This window comes from Gavialis gangeticus, unplaced genomic scaffold (genome assembly GCF_001723915.1).
Source record: "Gavialis gangeticus isolate Ggan-Ray unplaced genomic scaffold, GavGan_comp1, whole genome shotgun sequence".
Classification (NCBI taxonomy): Eukaryota; Metazoa; Chordata; order Crocodylia; family Gavialidae; genus Gavialis; species Gavialis gangeticus.
In genome coordinates, this window is record NW_017728997.1 from 22,662,731 (window position 1) to 22,671,365 (window position 8,635).

At 53.7% G+C, this 8,635-nt stretch overlaps 1 protein-coding gene across 1 annotated transcript in view; it reads right to left on the reverse strand.

The window, feature by feature from the left end:
* PLXNA1 (plexin A1) overlaps positions 1–8,635 on the reverse strand; it is a 265,521-nt gene that overhangs the window by 144,786 nt on the left and 112,100 nt on the right. The gene's annotated exons all lie outside the window — the stretch shown is intronic.

The window sequence follows — 8,635 nt, forward strand, 5'->3', positions numbered from 1 at the left end:
GACTAAATAAACCCAGTTCCCTCAGCCTCTCCTCAAAAGTCATGTGCCTCAGTGCCAGGCCTGGGGAAGTCTTTATAAGAGACTTAGAAGCAAGGGGCAGCAGAGGGGCAGAAAGCACCCTTGCCCCACTGAGCAGTGTCAAGGACACGGCAAACACAGTAATCCCTTTACACACACGATTACATTACAGCTCTTCCTAAGCACATTGGTGTGACACCGAACAGGTGGTAACCACGTTAGGAAGCTTTACAGGGACACTGCCACTGTGAGGTGGGGACTCGGCTCAGCACAGCTAATTCCCAGAGCCCATTGCCACCCTGTGCTAACGACAGTCGCCTCCCAGCAATGTGCATCCTTGCCCTGTGCCTCAGTTTCTCCACTACTCCTCAGGCAGCCTCTGGAGCAGGGATGCCCAAACCAGGTCATGAATCCAAACAACATGGAGTTACAACCCCCTAATTCCTCTGAGCCTGCAATTATACCAAGTGTCCCTATTAATGGGAGGCAGAGCATTACCATGCCTCTGCTGCTCTAAAGTAATTGCCCTCTCAGACACCCCGAGGTGAGAGCTAAACTGAGACAGCTTATGCCCAAGTGGAAAAAGCTAAATTGCCCTGGTTTAACTTCTGGTAATTGCGGGCACAAGGGCAGGTAGCACAATAAAGCGTCAGCACAATAAAGACATGTGCAGGTAGGTGGTAACGGGGTGTTTGGGGCTATCAGTGGGGTCCTGACAGGGAAAAGTTTGGGAGTTACTGCTTAACAGACAAGGAAAGATGGCTATGAACTGGGCCTGGAGACTGGGGCGCAAGGGCTCTCCACCACAGCCGCTGGCCCCTGGCTCTGAAGCTCACTCGGGCTCAGGCATGTGGCTCTAAGAAAAGGAAGGGCTATTTTGAACAGTGTCAGCACCCAAAAAGGGGCTGTTGATTAGAGTCAGGCCCAGTGAGGCCCACCATTCGGAATAAACCTCTAATTTCCAACCCAACAATAAAGCCTTCCTGGGTTTTGACTTTCCACAAAAAACATGCAAGGCTCTAAACTGGATCTGAACCGGCCACGGCTGCTGCAGTTACTTAATGCACAAATGGTGCATTAGGAGTTCTGCAAAATGTAACTGTGGCAATCCTGATCAAACTATGGACCATATAACAACACTCTGCCCTCTATACAAATTTGACAGTGACATTGCAGAGATACATTCCCTTTCCTCAAGAGCATTAGACTGGTTAACTACCCTTAAACTGGTCTTATAATTGTTGCTCCAAGTCAGTCATATTCAAGAAGACGGCCCAGTGATGGGCAGAGCACACACAGCTCACCCCACTGGTGACCACAGTAACACAAGCATGCTCCAAGCACCATGGGCTGCTCCAAGCAATGAGAGGAAGGCAGGCGCTCTCAGCACAAGGAGTGCTGGATCCCAGCAGGACTCATGCCGCACTGGGAGAGCCAAGTGAACCTCTCCCTGTCCCCTCAAGCAGCACCCCAGAGCCCTTGCAGCAAGCACCCACCTTTCCCTCCTCTACTCCCCCAGGCCCTCCAGAGGGCAAGCCACCCTCTCCCCACCCCAGCATCCTGCAGAGTTCCCCTCCCGCCCACCTCCCCGTACCCCCACAGACAGCTTTGCAGCTCGGTTTCCCTGCTGCAATAAATAGACTCCAGCATTTGCATAGTTCCCAATCAGGCGGAGGATACGGGACTGGGAAGGCAGGATCCCGGTGTGCGGCTGATTAGCATGGAAATGTATGCGGCTCACAAACAAACCGGGGCCCGTTTAATTAGAGCGGCGCCTTTGATTCACTGCCAGCCTCCCGCGCGCACCAGCCCCGGATTATTTTTAGTCAGTTTTACAAAACAAATGTATTTAATTAAGAAAGAGACCCCTGAGCTACTAGGGAGAGTGGGGCCTCTGCCTCAGCAAGGAGACAGGCTGCAGGGGCCGGGGGGCACAGCTCTCAGAAGCCGAGAGCAACACTGACAATTGCCCAGGCAGGACGGTTGATCTCCCCTGCAAGCACTGCCCTGCACTCCCCTCCCTGGTCCTATTGCTTCCTGCCTAGACTTCTACGTCTCCTGCAACTGCTAACAGGGGTCCCTCTCCCCTCCCCAAGAGAGAGGGCAGAAGACACCCCTCCTGATGTTACCACATGGCCTGATGCTGGAGTAGAACAACTTCGCCCCTTTCCAGGAGCCCCTCTGCTTGGATGCAGGACCTCACAGTCAATCCTCCCTCTGCAGCAAACCCTGAAGAAGAGCCCCAGCTTCTGCACTTGTGCACAGCCTCGCAGAGGATGTAGGGACTCCACACTGCTAAGTTCAGCTCCTACCGCCAGCACTGCCCTGCCACAGTCCTCTCCAACTTACACCCCAATCCTAGGGTCTACTGCAGGCCGTGTCAGCGAGCCCCCTGGGGTGCAGGGCTCTGATGAAGTGCTTTAAAGGGGCAAGCATGGTTTCCTCCCAATGTGGGGGGCTCCCCTACCCTGACCTGACAGAAGCGTGACCCATACTGCCCACGTCCATATGGTTCTGCACTTGTACAGCACCTGGCACTGAGGCTGGCGGCTCACTTGCAGGCCTCTTAGCTGCTGCTGCTGCAGTGATAAGGGACAGCAATAGCAACCAACAGAGGCTCATCCTCAGCAACTCCACCGAGCACATCCCGCTCATTATGCACATGGCTCTCAGCAGGTTGGCAGCCCTGACGGGCAGGCTGGGGCGGACTCTGCAGCACGCATGCCCACATACAGAGCATCGGAGCCACGGGCACTCCACGGAGGAGTCTCTGCTCTCCCCTGCAGGGAGACCAGGGCTCCTGCCTGCACCATGCCCGCACCATGGCAACGTGACAAACGCACCTCTCCAAGCCTTTTACGGGCCAGAGTTGCGGCACAGAAGAATCAATATAGTTTTACCCTGGTTTTAAAATAGATCTATGGGCTGATGTTGCTCTGGCAGTAATTTTTAACTAGTGGGGTAATTTCCCCATTACATTATTGCACTGCGCAGTGCTGGGAAATAGAAAGAGACATATTAAAAAAATAACAGACGTTAAGCACTTCCAGTTAATTTGAGGCTCCAGGAAAAGCCTAAAAAATAATTGCTCAAGTCAACGAGGGATGGAGCCGAGCCCCTAACAACTCAGGGGACATGAGGAGGGAGCGGTGTGCAGAGGGACACGTGCACACATACACACACGGCTCCAGGCATCAATTCTGCAGAGGAAGGAGCTGCTGCAGGGAGTGAACTGTCTGAGCCCAAAGCAGCTTTGGGTTCAGGGAAATGGGAAACACTAAACTGTTTCTGGAGTGGCCCAAATGCTAAGAGGTGGTGGGGCAGGGGGAGCGGAGGGCTTTTAAAGGCACAGAAGTTTCACTTAAAGTCCTCCATGGGTCACTTAAAGAAGCTTGGGAAAGGCACCAGTCCAGAAGCTGGGAGATACTTCCATGGTGCACTTGACCATCCCCATACACAGGGGCAAAGCTTTTCCATGGTGCAACCTCATGCTCCCCAGGCCTTTACTGACCCTCCAAACCTCCATGTCCACTTGGGTTTCATTTCCTTCCCAGGCCCTTCCCTTTCATTCTGAATTCAGAAAAGGGATGGGGAAGGAGGAACACAGGGTCTGAAGAAATCTCCTTGCAAGAGGGAGTTGGAGGCTCAGACCTTGCGGGGGCGTTGAACACTAGACTAGTGAACAGATTGGAGGAACCGCTCTGCCGTGGGTCATGCAGATGAAATGGGGCTTCCTGCACCGTAATGGGGTGGTCTCCTCCAGCCCCACTGCTTGTGGGGGAGCTCTGTGCACTGCTCTGATGTATAAAATGCAGAACATACACAGAAAGGTGCCAGCTCCATACACGGAGCTGTGTCACCAACAGCTCAGAGAACCTAATTCCATCCAGGTCGCTCCAGCTCCCCTCCCCAGCAATGGGGAATTTGAGGAAGGGGGAAGAGAGGATGCAGGTTAATCAGAACAACCCCCTTACAAAAGCGGTTTCTTCCTGCCCACCCCTCTCTCTTTCCACTCAGGGGAATAGACATTTACCAAAAAAAAATCTATTAACCTTTCTACTCATCCTGATGCTGATAATTACCTAATACTAATAATTACTCACGCTAATTTCTCATTCAGAATTCCTGCCCTCATTCTGCCTGTCTCATGTGAGTGCAGCTGAGCTAAGCCCGGAGCCGGGAGACGGGGCTGCTTCAAGCATCAAAGGCAGGAGAGGCAAAGGGGAAGCCGGGAGGATACCTTTGGGCGGGGGGAGGATGAGACTCCAGGCCTCTGAGGGGCCTGCCAAGTTTGGAGAAGCAGGCCCATACTCTCACCCCACCCAGCTTTAGAGAGTAATCCCAAGGGTGAAGGGAGCAAAGTCATCCAGAAAACCTCTTATTCACAGGCTGTTGCTTGCCTGGTGCTTCACCCAGAAGGCCAGTCATCTCATCAGAAATGATGCCATCACAAACACAATCTTCGGAGACCCCCAACCAGACGTGAGCAGCTCACTGGAAAGGGGCAGAACCAGCACCCAGCACAAAGTCTGCAAGCAGTCAGGAGACTTGAGGAAAGCCAGGCTGATTTACCATGCCAGTTGAGTCTCAATCAGGGTGAGGGGGAACCCTGGGGTGCCGCAAGATCTTTTGAAGGGTGCTGGGAAGTATGAGGAGATAAGGGAGGTGTCAGGAGATGAGCAGATCAACTAAGCCAATAAGTGCAGGCTCAGGCTTGTCACTGCCTGGATGATCCTCCATCCCTACTCTGCATGGAAGGAAGCACTGTAATCCATATGCTCATGTTTGAAACGGGTGCCATTCTGTTCACAGAGGTTATAGAGGGGAGCCTCAGGTCCAGTAAGGGGCACCTCAAGTCCAAAAGGGTTGAGAACCAGTACTCTAAGCTAAATACAGAGGATTTAAGTGGTGCCTGAGTGAACTGACCAGTGTCCCCCACCTGACATCAGGGTGATCCCAAGGCTCGCCATGCTCCAGGTCCCCCAGCTCATGGGGTGCACGTCAGATGTACCATCCCTTAGATCTAAGCAGATCCCTCACTCTCCCCTTCCCTCTGCCGGCACAGCCCTGGAATATGCCCAGAGCTCTTCCTTTGCCTTTCCAGCTCCCTCCTCCCATGCAGCTGGACTCCTGGGCAAGTCAGGAGTGTCTGCAGTAAGGGGGCTGGTCCCCTGGCTTTACTCCAGCATCAATGCACCTAACTGCTTCCTAACCTAACTGCTTCCTGCTGGGTACTGCAATATCACAGAGGGATCAGACCATGGTTCCAGCTGCTACCACAGCTGCCGTGCTCCCATCTCAAGAGGGCAGAGCCTCAATGCGCGAGACTTGCCACTACAAGTTACAAGGCAAGAGTTTTAAGGGATCAACTTGAAAAACCCCGAGATCTCTGAAACCTGTGTGCACAAGAATCTGCACAACTCACTGGCTGAGTAGGACCGATACATGTGTGAGTAAATCAGCGGGTTTTTCTTTTGCAGTTACAGGGACTGCACTTTTGCAGATGAAAGTTCACAAGGCCCCACTCAGACACTGCAGCACCCAGGGAAACGTGCTCAGAACAGAGTTGTTTCAAAGACTGCCCCGAGGTGAACCCTACCTGTACAAGGAGCTCTGTGGAAAGAGCTGGGTCAGGTCTGCAATGGTGGGAGACATGGCTGTGGCAATGAAAGAGCACAGGATGCGAACTCAAGATGGGTGTGCTCTCTCTGCCCCCCACCCCGGGAAGTCCTGCTCCCCTAAGACATGTGCAAATGCACCAAACTGCCCCATCCCTCAACTCCAGGTCTGTCCTTCCCCCCCATCTCTGGGAGATGTGTCAGACAGATACAAACCCAACACAGGGATGGGCTAATACTTCTCAAAAGCAAAGGAGCAAGGAGAGGTGCAGTCTCTCAGGGAGTGTTAAATCAACTCCAGGTAACTCACTGCCAGCAAAGATCAGGGTCCAGTGCTGTGGCTGGAGATCTGGAAGAACTGTTATAACATCTGCAGCAAGAGTTACTCAGAGGAGCCAGATCTCCTGTTCCTTGGCGTATGCCCATTACTTAGAAAGGTGAGGCTCTCCTCCTCAACAGTCACACAGATGGCAACTGCAACTGCATTGGAGACTTCCTCCAGTCTCTCCACTGGCAGCCACTGCTGGAGCTGGGATGCCAAACTAGACAGAGCAGTGAGGCAATACTCTGGCAGAAGGATGCAACTCAACCCACTGGACTTTGGACCCAGGCTCCAGCACTTGTTCCATTCCTTACTGGATCTGTGGCTGCAGGTCATTTTCCTGCTCCAGGCTATGGGATGGGACAGAACAGAGCACAGATGATGGCTGCCCTAGCCCCAATTTGACAAGGGAAGAAAGTCCTCCAAACTGCTAGTACCTGGACACTAGCTCCAGGACCAGTAGATGCTGGAGACAAGTCAATCCAAATCCGCTGGCAAGGCAGCAGAGTCCAACTTGCATCCCACCTTGCAGCCTTGCTGCCTCTGCCCGAGTTTAAGACAGCTCCCAGCCCTTCTCACCTGCCCCGTGCAGTCCAACTGCAGCCTTGCTAGGAGTTTGCAACAGCTCCACTTGAAGGCGACATCCCTAATGATGGCTATGAATCAAGCAGTCGGTTTTATCATCATAATTGACTTGTCTGCAGCTGTCTGCAACATGTCCAATCCCAATAAAAGCATGAGTTATGGGGAAGGAAGGGCTGCCAGTGCCATCTCCAGGAAGGCGCTGTCACCCCTCCAATCCCATGGGGACCCTAGCAGCAAAGAGAGGAATGGGATGGGGGCATGGCCACAGCACGCACACAGCCACTTTGTCACCTCTGCGCTCCCAAGGAAGGTCCTTGCATGGAGAAACAGACACCGAATCACCTTAGGGTGCAGATGGGCTGCGTTGTGATGCGATGACTTGAGCCAAGGGTGGGCTAAATACAGTCCACGGGCTGAATTCAGCCTGCCAAGGGATTTTACCCAGCCCACAGTGGGTCCCCTCAGCTCTACCTGGCTGAGGTGCATGGGGCCAACCTGGGCTGTGGCTCGTGTGGCCGATCCCAATGCCCCTGGGCACACCACAGGGCAGGGAAAGCATGGTCCGGTGGCCTGACTCGGCTTCCCTGCAGCCCCTGAAGCAGCGGCTCATTCTGCCCAGCTGCCACTGCCAATCTGCCCACACCCAGCACAGGGACAGTGGACAGAGCAGACAGGTGGGATCTCCAGGAAGACTGACCTGGGACCTGTGTGCCTAGGGCATGCTCAGCCAGGCAGATGGGATACAGCCGCCAAACGGCAGGTAGCAGCATCCAGGAGTGGGACGGGTGGGCAGGACCGGGCCAGGATTGTGGGGCAGTGACAATGTGGGGCCAGGGCCCAGGGCAGAGCTGCAATCCATTTCTCACAGGTCCCTGCGATGGGTACCGGTTCCACAGGCAGGGGTGTGTGAGCAGCAGATCACAGCTGTGCCCCAGGCCCTGGCCCTATGCTGTCACCACCCTGCGATCCTGGCCCGGTTCCAGCCCTGCCCTCCCATCCCGCTCCTGGATGCTGCTCCCCATCCACCTGCAACCCCATCCCATCTACCCAGTACGGACACAGGCCATCAATCATGAATTGCACAAGCAGCTTTCAGCAGCTCCCAAAGATTCAGACTCCCACACAGCAGGGTCTAAAGTTTTTCAGTGAAACCCAGGGGAACACTGGCCAAGATGCCACCCATCCCCACTTTTGTGGACAACCCTCTCCATCCACGTGGGACCACTGTCAGCACTCTCACATTACTTCAGTTCATCCCAGAATGAGCCTGGGCCATGGCAGGATGATGCTGAGTTGCCACAGGATGACTACACCCATGACAGAAGCACTATGCATTTTGAGATCCACTACTTAATGACATGACCACCTGTTTGTCTTATGAGACCCCCAACCTCATTCAGTGCCCAGGGCAGAGAAGGTTGCAGGAGAGAAGAGGAAGGTGCTGGGCTGGGCTCAGTTTCTAGCTCTGCTCCACAGGTGTTTTGCAACATTGGCCAAGGTTATCACAGTGCACATGCACAAGGGGCTGAGTTATGGTTATACAGGCAGCCTTACCACTGGTATTTCCTTCCTTTCTACTGTTGGATTTGCATCCTTTGCTATTTTTTTAACACAGGCTCTTTCTTTTCCTATTCCCTGCAGGGTTATGCACATTACTGGAGTCCCCAAAGGCATGAATTGGGGGTTACCGCTCACTACATCAGGCACTGTACGCAGACTCAGGTGAACAACCTCTGTCATGAGGAATTCCCACATAAATGAAGGCAAGCTGCAACAGGCAGGTGCGTCAAACACTTGCAGGGCAGTGGGACAGAGCAGTAATGAGAATGTGCTGAACACGCATTAGCAGAGGGCATGACTCAGAGGGTATAATGCTGTTAAAAGGTTCCTGCCTGATGCTATCTAAATGATATCTGCAGCCTCTGCTCCCCTTTCCCCTAGCTGGCAGCCCCAAGCAACAGCCGGGCTGTAGGAGAAAGGCAATGGAGTGTGGGGCTGTGCAGGTTGGCATGGGGCAAGCCAGCTGGGTGGTAGGAAACACAGGGCTGCTTGAGGGGATAGACAGAGTGCAAATGTAATCCCACAGCCATGG